The sequence below is a fragment of the Vidua macroura genome, chromosome 8 (genome assembly GCF_024509145.1).
Source record: "Vidua macroura isolate BioBank_ID:100142 chromosome 8, ASM2450914v1, whole genome shotgun sequence".
Classification (NCBI taxonomy): Eukaryota; Metazoa; Chordata; class Aves; order Passeriformes; family Viduidae; genus Vidua; species Vidua macroura.
The window spans coordinates 31,307,216-31,321,864 of NC_071578.1; positions in this window are offsets into that span (position 1 = coordinate 31,307,216).

The window sequence follows — 14,649 nt, forward strand, 5'->3', positions numbered from 1 at the left end:
CACAAAATCCCCACCAGCCTTTGCCAAAAACCAGCAACAACACTCAGCTGTAATGTTCAGCTCTCACCCTGACTGGCTTCCAGCTTCATGAGTTGGCTGTGTGTGCTCTAATGAAACACTCCTCCCATTTCACTTTCTTTGCCTGCCATCAATTACACTGAATTATGACAGGTTCCTGTAATCCAGGCTGATTTTTTTTGTTTCTTCCCATTTAAAAAGGATCTTGCAAAAGAATGCTCCAAAAACATAGCATTAGCCTTGCTGTCCTCTGCATCTTTGCAGAATTATTTCTGTTGTTGGTTTTTGGGGTTTTTTTGTGTGTAGAATTCACGTTCCAAACAAAGGCTCATGACTGTCACTGACAATAAAATCTTAATTTTCTCTGCATTGCTTTCCATTCCCTAATGAGTTGAAGATATAATTTTTGCTTTTTCCTACTGTTGATGTGTTCTGGAGAGATTTTCACTTTGCTGGCTTACCAGTGACAAGAATTTCTTTTTCTCAGAGGAAAGGGAAAGTTTAAAGCTCAGCAGCATGAGAGGTTTGTATTGTTGTTGCAAGCACACATAACCTTCAAATTTATGCAAGCTGAATCTCATATGCCGAGTCGTCAAAATTAATCTTAGACTCTCTCACCATCCCCTGTGGTTTGCACAAACTGAAAAGTTTATGGGCCAAACTGTTGAAAAATGCCTCTGGATTTGTTTTCAGCGCTGGCACATGCAAAAAGGGATGTGCAGACACCTAGGCTTTTGTTTCAAAGTCAGCACACCCACTAAACTAAACTTGCCTCTGTGTGTGAGAGCCGTGAGGAGCCACAGAGCTTCATCCTGGCAGGGGCTGAGCCTCCCTCAAACCTGACAGCACTCTCCAAACACAAATGGCCCACCAAGGTCAGGGGGACAATGACATTAAAGCAACTTGTCCAGTGCCATCAGCAGGCTGTCTCACAGGTTCCGTGTGGGGGAATTCTTTCTGGAAGGCTTTTGTTTTCTCAGTGGTAGTGGATACGTCTCTACCATTCCAGATGTGAGCACAACACCACAGCCCTCCACCTTCAACTGATTTATGGAATCACAGAATCTTTGGGGCTGGAAAACACCTCTAAGATCATACACTCCAACGATCAACCAAGTACCACTGTCATGTTCACCATTAAAAATGTCCCCAAATGCCACATCCACACATATATTGAATACTTCCAGGGATGGGGACTCTCACCTGGCTACTCATTTGGTGAGGAAATATTTCCTAATATCCAAGCTGAGCCTCCCCTGGCACAGCTTGAGGCCATTTCCCCTTGGCCTGTCCCTGTTCCCTGGCAGCAGAGCCTGACCCCCCCTGGCTGTCCCCTCCTGGCAGGAGTTGTGCAGAGCCACAAGGTCCCCCCTGAGCCTCCTTTTCTCCAGGCTGAGCCCCTTTCCAGCTCCCTCAGCTGCTCCTGGGGCTCCAGCCCCTTCCCCAGCTCCGTTCCCTTCCCTGGCTCCAGCCCCTGCAGGGCTCTCTGGCCGGGAGGGCCCAGAACTGGACACAGCCCTCGGGGTCCCCCAGCAGGGCCAGCCCAGGGGACAGGCCCTGCCCTGGGCCTGTGGCCACCCCATGGCTGGCACAGCCCAGGGGCCATTGGCCTCGTGCCCCCCTGGGCACCCCTGGGCTCCTGTCCAGAGTCAGCAGGTCATTGTCTCTGTCCCTTCTAGAGGCTATTTTAACAGCCTGCCATTCGGGACCCTGGAGAGGATGATCCCGGACTCTGTTCAGTGGTTCCCAGAGACAGCACAAGGAGCAATGTCCATAAACTAAAACCAACAAGTTCCACCTCAGCATGAAGAAAAAATTCCTTATGCTGAGGGTGGCAGAGCCCCACAGCAGCTGCCCAGGGAGGTCCTGAAGTGTCCCTCTGTGGAGACAACCCATACCCTCCTGGACACATTCCCGTGCCACCTGCTCCAGGTGATCCTGACGTGACACGGGGTTTGAACTGAACAATCTCCAGAGGTCCCTTCCAACCCCAGCTGTTCTGTGATTCTGTAACCTCTCCACAATTCCTGGGCAAATCGAGATTTCAGTTTAGTTACAGATCACTCCCAAAGGATGGTATGGGCAGGAACGAGGGAGGTTGAACTCCTCCTGCCCTGCACAGTTCTCCAGTTCTGCAGAGCCACAGCACAGGCAGAGAGCCCTTGGTACTGTGCTGTAAGAATGCCCTGAAAACTCCAACATGTACCTTGCAGTGTTACAGACACTGAGCTGAAACTCTTAAAATAATAATTATTGTTACCTTGGAATCACCAGGGTAGAGCCAGGGTGGAATTCAGTGCAGCATGGACAGGGACAGTTTGCTCCAGAGGCTTCTTCCCCTGCACAGCACAAAGCTAAAACAACTCCTGATTCAGGAATCAGTCCCTCATCCATTGTAATTTGCTACACTCAGCATCTGCACAGAAACCTTTTTTAAAAAAAAATTAAAAGACTGCTCTTTGATAAAAATTTTTTAAAAAATATAATATTTCTGTGATCAAGAAATAATCCAAATAATTCCTTCAGAAATTCTTTTAAGACTGAAACTAGAATTTGACAATGACTCGAATGTATTTTGACATTTATAAAAGTGATCAGCATTTATCTCTTGATACACATTAGAGATACAAGAATTCTTCGAAACAAAGGTTTGTCTTTTGATATAAAGGAAAGTTGCAGTCCTCTTTTAAATTGAGGTGTTACCATTTCAAGATTAGAAGAATAAAAAACATTTCAGAGATTCAAAACACGAAAATCAAGAAGCTTTGACAGTTTAAAATGAAGAATCAGGGTGAATATTATTTTTGTGCAATACCTTCATCAAAGAATGTAATTTACAGTGCTCCCTTTCCCTGATTAAGCCCAGTTTTAGCCTCCTGACAGCTTCCTGAGAAAATGCTCCCAGTTTGGTCCAGCTCTTCCAACAAGTGAGAACTACAAGATATAAGGACAGATGAAGGGCAGCAGAGAGAGAGTTATCTTTCCCAAGTTATTCAGGCAGAAAAGGTAATTTTTTGTACAAAGAAATCTACAAACCATTGTTTACAGGCAGACATAACACCTGAATAAAAGACAGTCATGGGTATGGTTTTCTGTCACACATTATGGCTTTCTGACTCCTTTTGTTCCACTGCCTTCTGCTAACACTGTCTGCAGTTCACACCAGAAAACTGGGCTGCTGTTCATGGCTTGACTGGCCTTTTACTCTCAGTGTGCCCCAGTTTCTGTCCAGTTTGGGTTCTGAAGCTGGGCACAGAGGGGATGGCACTGGCTGAGCCAGGCCAGCCATGCTGCTCAGCTGCCCCTGCAGGGCTGTTTCCTGAGCCCTGTCCCTGTTCCCTGCTCCTGTCCCCTGAGCCCCGTCCCTGTTCCCTGAACCCTGTTCTTGTTCCCTGAGCCCTGTTCCCTGAGCCCTGTCCTTGTTCCCTGTTCCCTGTCCCTGTTCCCTGAGCCCTGTCCTTGGTCCCTGTTCCCTGTCCCCACTCCCTGAGCCCTGTCCCTGTTCCCTGAGCCCTGTTCCCTAAGCCCTTTCCTTGTTCCCTGTTCCTGTTCCCTGTTCCCTAAGCCCTGTCCTTGTTCCCTGTTCCCTGTCCCTGTTCCCTGAGCCCTGTCCTTGTTCCCTGTTCCCTAAGCCCTGTCCTTGTTCCCTGTTCCCTGTCCCTCATCTTGGTCCCCCTCACTGCCAGACTTTGCTTCACCTGGGTATCTGCTCTCACCTCTCTTCCCTCTGATGATGCAGATAATGTCTGAAATAAACCCAACATTGAATTTGTAATTGGAATAGTGTAAGAATAACACTCTGCAGGGTGGGATTTGAACAGGAGCTTCATGCAAATATCTGTAAGTATTTAAGCCTCCCAAACACTCACAAGTTTTAGGTTCCTGTTTTTCACCTAATTAATATTCTCTGCTGGACTATTTAGAGATCACCTACAAGCATTTTTGTTTACAAAGTTAATTAATACTGTTAATACACCAGGGCATTCTTTTATCTGCTGCAAGTGCATTGAAGAATCTGCTGGGATTATTGAAAACCAAGGCAAAGCAGCCAAGGTTCATGAACCTTCGAGATGAACCTCCAGCAAATTTTCAGTGAACTTGGGCTGATAGAATATTCCCCCTTAAGTGATGTGAAACCAGGTATTTTGAATCCTTTCAAATTACTGCTATGTGAATAAATAATTTTTAAAGTTCAGCTGTAGTTAAGAATTCCAGGCTAACATAAAAAAAACACATTAAAAAGAGCAGATTAGTCAATCCTCCCCGAGTCTTGATTTATTTCCATTTCACAAATTTTAATAACAGCAATAAAATTTGGAAAGGCCAGATGAACATGGAAACTCCATGGGACTAATGACATCTGGGTCATGAAGAAAGCCCTGTTTTAAAGGCCCTTTTAAGGCTGTGGAGCAAGGATTTAAACACTGGCTTTCTGCTCCCCAGACAAGTGTCCCACGTCCCTGGCTAGGGTTTATCTGGAGAAGGACTCTCCATTTATCCTGCTAAAGGTGCTCCAAGATGAAGCACAAGCATGCACAGGAGTGGTAATGAGTGCACTGTGTGGCAGCCTGCACACCCAATTAGGAGCCTGGAATCTTGATTAGAGCCCCCATTCCAGTGACTAATCTTTAACAGGATAGTTACAGCAATTGGTAAACCAAGAAAGAAATAATGCTGCTGGCGGAATTCACAGGGAGTATTTAGAGCTCAGCCTGATATATTTAACTAAATCAGAGAAAATTGAATCGATCCCTGATTCATTCAGGATTCTAGTCCACAGACCAAACACAAAACCAGGCACCAGGAACTCATTAATGGTGATTTTCAAGGCTCTTTGTCTCTTGCTGCAGCAGCTGTTTGTAGAGTGAGGGCAATACACACCATATATACACTTGGATATGTGGTATACATTTAATGGCTATCATAGGTTTGGAAATGCAGTTTTGCACTTCTCCTGTGTCTCTGAACATTCAGACAGCAGAGCCATGAAGCACAGAAAAACATCTGTGTGAGCTCCCTTGACCTGACAGGCCAGCAGCACCTCTCCCACCTCCAACCCAGACAATCTCTTGGGCTTCTCTGACACAAACTACCAGAGGTAACATTTCTCTTGGCTTCTCAGTCCAAGAGAGGTGAGACGGGACCTCCAGAACTGTCCAAGGAAACATTCTCTTTATAGAGGCACAGGCAAAGAGCCCATAGGAGTAATGCTGGCTCTAAAAGCTCCCTTCATATGCAAAGAATAATGCTGCAGGCCACAGACTGTCTCCAGTTCTGGGAAATTCACTCTGAACTCTATGGATTATAGGCAGCCATCCAAACCACATATATAAATATCCCATGTAAGTCTGGGCTGCAAGACCTAATATTCTTCAAGAATAATAAAGCTCAACAGTTTTTTAGCTGAGTATAGAGAAAAAAAAAAAAAACCCAAGTCAAATGAGGTGCTGATACTGAAAAATCTTAAAATACCCTCCTTTCTTTGGTTAGAACACAAAATGGCATCTAAAAGACAACACAGTTGTCATTTGCTGAGGATATGAAAAACATTTTTTTAGCGTTTTGGCCATTGTGAATAAAACTTCAACTGCTTCTGTCCTTGACTGTCCTGAAGGGCTCCATCTGCAGGTAGGGAAGCACCAGGAGCAGTTTGTGGTGCTTGCTGTCATTGAAACCTTTCCTGAGAGACCTTCATAAAAGTGGAAAGTGAGCCAAGGGGTCCCACAGTACATACAGAACAACAAAGCCCTTTCAGAAATGCATGAATGAATGAATGAATGCAAGAGTAAGTGAATGACTTGTGCTAAACAAAGTATTTGAGCACTGAAGGCTTGCCCTGAAAGCAATCCCAACACAAATATTTTATTTCCCTGCTGCAGCTCACCGTGCTCTCCAAAGGAGGCAAGCAGTGCTGGAAACTGAAACCACTCTTTGCAGACCCTCAGAGGACATTCTTATGGCAGTTGCAAAACCAAGCATTATTTTCTTCTCCTTTTTTGACTGATTGTGATCGAGCATTTTGCTAATGAGTCCCATACTGATTTTTCGGATGGTGATGCACCAGCTATCCCAGTATCACTGGCTATAAGCAGAATCCTGCTTGTCTAAATTCTCTGATTTCAGGGCACTAAAATGACAAATCTTTGGTGTGATGTCTGAGCCATGCAAGGAATCAGGAGGCCTTCCTTCACAGTATCTCAGTATTTCTATTTATCACACAGAAACTGTGTGGCTTCAGACTGTGCTGTTGTTTCACTACCAAAACCCCCAATTTCAACTAAGCACACTAATGGTCTATGAACTCCAAGCCAAATTCCCCAAATCCTGTCTGTGTCCCTTACCCTGCAGCCTCCTTACTCGTGTGATGAGCAACACACACAGACCCACAGAGGTCAAACACAGTACCCACACACGGCTCAAACCCCAGCAACAAAGTCTGCCAAACCCCCCAGGAGTATCTGAAACTTGTCTAAAAAGCAGGACATTTTGTATCCTTGGCCTAGTCACCACTGTTAGCATATTTTTTTTTGTGAAATAAGGATGTTTGAGTTGCTCTGAAACCTACAGCAGGATAGCCCAGAAGCCACCGAGGGCCTGGCGGCCCTGGGAGGGCACAGCAGCACAAAAAGCGTATTTTCCTGCCATTAGCTCCAGAAAGCAGTTAGCTTTCCCAGCGAAACAACAGGAATTGTCTTGTGTTTAATACTTAATCTGTGAATGCAATGTTAATAATGAATATCAGCCTACTTTTAATTTCTATCATGAAAGCATATGCTGCAGTCTGCTCCATTTCCAGTGGGAAGGAAACCGTGGGCACTGTAGTCTTTTGTTATTAAAGCATTACAGTAGCAGTGTGAGGCTGTGCAGATGTAAATTTGTTATCATTTTCTCTGGGATAATATTTACAATATTTCAGAGTGCATGCATGTGAGCAGCATTTTGTACCCACTTGGCAGTTTGTCTGAACATCTGCTTTCATGGTTTGTGCTCACCAAAGCCTGGTTCTTTCCATTCTGGCCTGGTATGAACAATAAAACTCTCAGTGGGACTGATTTGTCACATTTCCTGCTCAGCACACCAGAAATTTCCCCAGTGTTTGTTCTTTAGGACAGACATCCCACTGCAACTCAAGTGTAGGAGAGCCTTTGGGCAAGCCAAGAGTGCCAAGATCTTTCGTTAATGATGATCATCACTTTTAAAAAACATTTTAAGACATATCAAAGAAGTATCTTTAAAAAGTAGTTCATGAGGGAAAAGGGAGATGAAGAAAGACAAATCATCATGTCACAAAGAGATGGAGGAAACAGCTCAACTGCATCATGCACTGGCTTTCCTCTGCTGCCTCTCTTTTCTGAAATCCCATGCAGGTGAAAACACTATGCACAGCCACTAAAAGAACAGAGAAGTTGATCAGGAAAAAAAATAAGGTAGACAGAGAAGAAGAAAACTTTCAGATAAAGCAACCAAGAAAAATTATTAAAACACCCCACAACTTTTAGAAACACTAAGAAATTTTCATATACCATCAAAAAAAACTGGCAAAATACATCTCAAAGAGCATAAAAGAGAAAGAAGAACAATGCATCTGTCAGTATAATAAAAAATGAAACAAAAATGTTCACTCTAACATCCATATTTGTCCTTTTACAAAAAAGAGGCAAAAGGGCACAATCACATGGATTTTGGAAGAAGCTATTTCCCTGTATACATAATGCAGCTGAAAATTATTGTCCCTGCATCTGAAAGGGATGGAACCTTGGAGCTGAAAAGCCACTTGCCCTCTTTCTCTGCTCTGAAACCTGACTGAACTCAATCAAAAGGACTCCTGGGGGATGTTGTCTCTCCTCTTGCTAAAAATTCTGCTGGAAACTTTTCTTCTCAGCCAGTAATGAAGACCTCCCCAACTACCTTGCAAGCTTACTCCAGTGTGACATCCCTCCTTGCCACTCAAAGATTCTTCCCCATGTCCAGCTTGCCTCCCATTTGGTGTGTTTGACATCCTAGATGAGGAGTCTGATGTGCTGAGGGCACTGACATGGGGGGACATCACTTATAGTGAGCTTGGATCTCTTTGATGCCTTAGAATGGCCTTTGTCAGCCTGCTCCTGATGAAACAATCCCCTCTTCCACACTTCCTCCTTGTTCTCCTCTGCTTTTCCCCAGTGTCCCGTTTTTGCTGCCCTCCCAACCCCAAGAGCAGCAGCGGGAGTCATGTCCCTTGTTGTGCTGACTACTGTCCTGGCTGAGCACCCCTGAGTCCTGTCTCTCCTGGGAAAAGCTGGCTCTGCTGCTTTAGGGTTCATTACACCCTCCAAACCCTCTTCTGTGCTTTTGTAGCTTCTTGGGTTTTCCCTGGCCTGGCTCTGAGCAGATGATTGCTCCTGCCCAGGGGTAAGAGCTTAACTTCACCCTGAGTCCTACTCTCATTTAGGGCCAGATGGTTTTTCAAACTTGCCACCTTCTTTTTAATCCTGTATTTTTTTCTAAAATCAAGAATTTTAATCTTGCATCCCCTTTAAACCAGTATTATCTGCAACTGTGTAACTTGTTAGCTATTTCAGCATTCAAGGAAATGTCCCAAGACCAGGACTTGAAGGAATCAGGATTATGGAGAGGCCTTGAATTTCAGAAGAGAAGCACAGACAGCTGCATCCAGCTTATATTAATTTATTTGTTCTCCTTATGGGAATGCCAAATGCAATGCTGCCAAAAGCTTCCTCTCTGCTGGAATCTAAGCCTAGGACTCTCTTTGCTTTCCCTCTTAGAAGACTTTTGGCATTAGCACTGAAGAAATCTGATTGCTGTGATTTAAACTAAATTTAATTTGGACAAAACTATGCTGCCTATTACTGACCACTTGTCAGAGGTTAATTATCTTGGAGCTGCTCAAAAATACTTTATTTCAGCCAGTAATTTTTTTCCTGCTCAGCCATTCCCTCCTTTTTTGTCAATCATTAGACTAGAAATGTTTACTGGCTCCCCCTCAGCCTAGTTAAGATTTCAGATATACTGTCTGATGAATCTGGGATTGCTTCACCACTTGAAGAGATCCTCTGTGATTAAAGCCATTGGGTCCAATTAATTTGAGATGATTCAACAGCCACATGTTTTCTCCCCCAGTGACAGTGGGCAGGTGGCCCCTTTTGCAGAGGAGCCTGTAGGTGTTTGTCTCTCTCTGAAGCAAAGATCTGCAGGCAAAGAAGGAAAGGCAGTCCTGCCTTTCTCTTTTCCCCCATGGAACCCTCCAGAGCACAGCCCCCAAAGAATCCAGCCAATGAGAAAGCAGGAAAATCAGCATAATCTTTAAACACCCCTCCAATGTAATCATGCTCCAGCCAAGGCATTACTGAGGATTTTTTCCAACTGGAACCAAATCAGTTTCTCTATTTGCCTTCAAAACAGGTCTGTTTACACAGCAACATTCAGCTGAGATACCAGAACTGGGTATGGAAGAAAACCTGTCCAGCAGATGCTTTGAGAAATACAAATAATCAAATAATTGATTGCTTCCAAAAAAACTCCTATGGCCAGAAAACCCAAGAATGCTAAAAAAATATATATATATATATATATATATATATATATATATAAAAAGGAAGGAAGCAGCAGCAGAGCCTCTTGCAGGCACCTGCAGAAACATATTCCTGACACTGCATACACCAGTGAAGGGATGCTGGATAACAGGAGAGGGAGGAAACAATCTGATCAACCTCTCCAAAGTTTGACTAAGCTGTAGACTTGGTGTGAGCACAGCCTTCATTGTCCCACAGGAGTCTCTGTGCTGCTGCAAGGACTTTCACAGCTGGCAGGGGCACAGAGGGTGCAGCCCTCAGTGCTGGGAGCTGCAGTGCAGAGCCAGCTCCAGCCAGGAACCTCTGCCTAAATGATTGCCCCTTGGCTGGAAGTGACACTTGGGATGGCCAGGGGTTTATTTCCTGTCACTTGTGCTTCACAGCACAGCCCTGGAACAAATGGCCTCCCTCACACATCCAGCAAGGCAAGCAGTGCCAAGATCAGGTGTGGAAAGCACTTTCACAGCATTGTCACACAGAGCACGTCACCTTTGGAGAGCACTTTGTATGCAACTGCATCACAGCCCATAAAACAAATCAGGGATTCCCATCACCAAGAAGAAACCTGTCCCTAATCCAACATTTACCTCAATAAAGGATAACACTGACTCTACACACCTGCAAAGTCAATGTGCCATAAATCACTATCAGAGCTTTCCCTTTTCAAAGAGAAAGAATATTTTTTCTATGAATTAACTTCAGAGAAATGCAGGCTTCATGGATGAATCATAGTTATCTGTTAACTTCAAATAATTTCAGGTATGTCTGGCATCCTTGAATACCTACAGTAAGGTAAAATTTGTCAGCATATTCTCTACAGAGTCACCTGATATTGACAGAAGGCTTGAAATACTTATGTTTGAGTAAAAAAGGTGAGAAGGTTGGGTGAATTATCTGAACTACGATGTAATGCTCAGCCTTGTTGCAGGTTTTGAAGTTCTCTGCATGCAGAGAACACACTTCCCCGCAGCCTCTTGCTCAGCTGAAATAACTGGAAGAAACTTAAACCAATTACCAGAGGTGAGCTTGGATCTCTGCTCCAGGAATAACACCCTGCTGCTTTTACTGCTTGTACATTGCTTTTCACTTCCAGTGGCACTGGGGCAAAATGTGCTGGGCTCCCTCTTTGGATGAGAGGTTGACAAAGCCACAGGGAAACCTGCACTTTTGTAACACTGTGAGCTGGAGTTTAAAGCTTTCCCAAATAGCAGCAGTGGCCTTCTATTCCAGGCAGTTTAACAGCAAATTCCACAAAGCAGTCTCCAGCATGGGAAAATTCAGTCTATAAATGACTAAAAAATACCCCCTGCTTCCTGCATGGCAAATTAATAGAGATGTGTGGCTTGAAAAGAAAAATTCACAGCCAAGTTTGTCCCTGGTGTTATGAAACCTGTCACAGCACTGACAGAAACTGCCTGGCTCCCAGCTTTTAGTTCAGTACATCCCCTGTCCCACCAAAGCTGAGATATGCACACAAGAGGATGAAAATACCAGGGCAAATCATCCAATCTCTGCTTTGGAAAGAAAGCAACATCATGACAAAAAGGTACCAAGGGTAACTTTTCTTCTACAGTAGCTTCCAGAGCACAGCACAGAGAGGAAAAAGAAAGAAACATTTCAGCATTGCACAGCTCCAATTAATGCCATTTGGAGCATGAAAACAATTTATTCTTGAAAAAATTATAAAGCATTAAACCTGTATATCAGTCAGGCCAGTTTCAACATTAAAGCCTTGCCTTGGGCAGTTTTCTTAAGCAAGGAGAGGGAAAAGCTGTTCTTCCTCTGTTTTTTACAGAGAGTGAAATGAAACAAGAAGTAGGGGCTGGAGAAAAAGAACACATTTTCACATTGTTCAGGTACGCTACAGATGAAAAGGGCAGTGCAGAATTGGTCTATGCCCCCAAATATCTAAAGTCACAGGTAAGAACTCGCCATACAATGAGACTGAAAATACATTAAGAAAACTGGTCTTTAATACAAGAATAAATGTGCCACCCAAAATATTTCAGATTAAACCTGCAATTTCATAACGACAAAGAATAAAATCAAACGCAGCAAGAGACCTTAAAAAAGGCAAGTCTGCTGAGGACCCAAAGGCTGAAGGCAAGGACTGCCCAGAGAGACCTCACAACAGGCAGTAAATGTTGAATACAACCAAAATCCCTTGTTATTAGGGAGTGAGTATATGGGGATGGCTCTGGGCTGATGATTCAGCCTCCTCCTGGTGGAGGAAAAGGTGCATTTAGAGGACGTAAGATCACACAAACCAGAGTACATTTCTTGACTCAGTAGGTTCAGCAGCTTGGCACAGGCACCTTGCACTGTCTCAGAGCATCCCAGCTGCCAAAGCCATGGGTAGGGAGAGAGTCACTGCTGCAGATTTTTCCCTGTGTGGATGCCCAGTGTTTGCACAGTGAATGTCTCCTTCCATCCCTCTGGCACAGCAATGATCTCTGCTATTTGAGTGTCTGTTTGAACATTCCCTTCTTTGACACACAGTCGTTTCCAGTGTAGCCACAGTAACACCAACAGAAGATATTTAACAGAATTTAACATGTGCAGAGCTGCATGGATCTGTTTAGTAATTTATCATAACCACATATCACAAGTGATGATTTACCTCATTCTGTTGTCATGTTCTTTCAGAGCCCATACTTGTCCCTGTGTTTTCTTGCAGGAGTATATATCACAGGCACCACCTTCAGCAGGCATTTGTCAAGTTACCTGACCTGAAAGAAAATATTTCTATAAGTTGCCATGGTCATAATGCCTGAGAACCCCAGAAAAAATTAATAAACAGTTGCTGCAGTGTAGTCTTCATGTACAGGTAGAGATCTCAGTTATAGGGAGCTTAAAGGTGGATTGAATTCACTGAACACTACCAGGTAAGGTTTAGACATCCACCTCAAGAAAATCACTAAATCTCCTGCAAAAGCTAATGAAAGGGATCTACTTCTGGAGGTCACTTACATCCCAATATTCCTAACAGAGGAAGGATGCACTACCTGCTGAAGCTCAGTCAGACTTTCCCTCTTAGGAAATTTCAGAAGACCCAAATGGAAGTTTAGGCTTCATGCCTTATTTCTGCATGCTTAGACTGCAATCCCCCCCTATTTCAGGATATCCAAGCAGATTTTCCATGTCTGACTGAGAGGATCATTTTTCTTCCTCCAGGAAAGGGTCCAGGTGTACAGAGGGTACAGCAAATGAGGGACCCATCCTAACCCAGTTTGTGAAACTTTCCATTAAAGCCCTTTTGGTGAATAATTGTAAACAAGAAAGAAAATTGTAAGCTGCAGCATGACTTGCAGCTTTAAAGAATTCCCTTTTTCCTCTGGATAAATGAGTGACTTGGCCAGTGCACAGACGTGCAGATGTCAGCCTGCCCATCACCAGCCCTTCCCTGGGGTGTCAGCAGCAGGCAGGATGCTGAATGCTCACATTCCTACCTGTGACATCTCCAGCAATGGGATGTCAGTGGTGAGGGAGACACCACACACATCTGCTCATCCAAGCTGCCCAACAATGGGAAGCACTGGAAATAGGGATGGAGCTCGTGGAAAAGCAAAGAGCACAACACAAACCTGTTTTGGATTACCCAGGTCCCATCAGACCCACCAGACTGGACACCAGGACCAGTACAAAAGAACACAAAGCACAGGAAAGCTCCTGCATAGGTATTTAAAATCAAGTTAGAGCTTTTTCTGATACTTCAGCAGTAAAGCATCATCTTCAGCTGTGCTTTGCTGATGAGTAAAGTGTACTATTAAAAAGTTTAGTAGTTATTTTCTTCCCACTAAACAGATTCCTCCTTGCCCCTCTTTGCTGCCTCAATTATTTTTGTTCATGATACCTCTTCAGTGTTGGAATACTCCAAATTTGCATAACAAATTTTATTTCACTCCTTTTTCTAGAAACTTTATTGCCCTTACTAAGCCCACACAATAGTGAAACAATGACATGCCTCAGCCTTTCAAAAGGGAATAATTTAACTCACTTGTGTACCTAAAAGCTTGGACTTAGAGGGTCCTAAATGTAAGGCAAACACATCTGTTAAATACTATAGAATCCTGGAATGGTTTGGTTGGAAGAGATCTGAAATCCCATCTGGTGCCACTCCCTACCATGGCAGGGACACCTTCCAATATCCCAGGCTGCTCCAAGCCCCAAAGTCCAACCTGGCCTTGGACACTTCAGGGATCCAGGGGCATCCACAGCTGCTCTGGGCACCCTGTGCCAGGGCCTGCCCACCCTCCCAGGGAACAATTCCTTCCCAATATCCCATCCATCCCTGCCCTCTGGCAGTGGGAAGCCATTATGTTTTCCTAAACTATAAGCTGAATTACTGTGAGACCACCTAACTAGAGAAAATATAGTTTGGAGAACATTTTTGGAGTACGGTATTCCTCTCCGTATTTGTCCATCTCAGGGTAATGTGGGGGGTTTGAATCATGTGCTAGCAGCAGCTATTCTGAATTAGAAAATGTTTTCCCCCTAGCATCTCATTGCACACCTTTCCACTGCCTTTTCTTCTCATCCAGGCTGCAGCCTGAGCTGGCACAGGTTTCAGACACATCTTCAGAGGCTCTAACCCATTTTGGCAGCACATGTGACAGGTTTATGGCAGTCCCCAAGAAAGGCCCATCTCCCGCTCTCCAGAGCACCTCTCCTGAAAGCTTTGGCTTCCTCCCTTCAACATAGCTCAGGTGCTGAAGAGGGACAGAGGAAGAGGGATGAGACATAGAGTCCTACTTCCCTGTGGACTTCAGGGGTTACCTGGAATTTGAGGGTTTCACTGCAGGCAGTAACTAATTCCAGTCATGGACTGACCAGAATTCCAGCAGCTGTTCCAGATTCCTTCTTCTCATATAGAAATGTGGAGCAGAAAAAAAAAAGAAATTTTTTGCTGTCTGAAAAACAGATGAGGAGGGTTATGCAATGTCCAATGACAACTCTAAAGGAAGATTGTGTTCAGAGTTTCTGTGGTATGGAGCTATGTAAAGCATGACTCAAGTAATTTAATCTGGTTTTTGTAACAGTCGACAATAAATTGATTGGT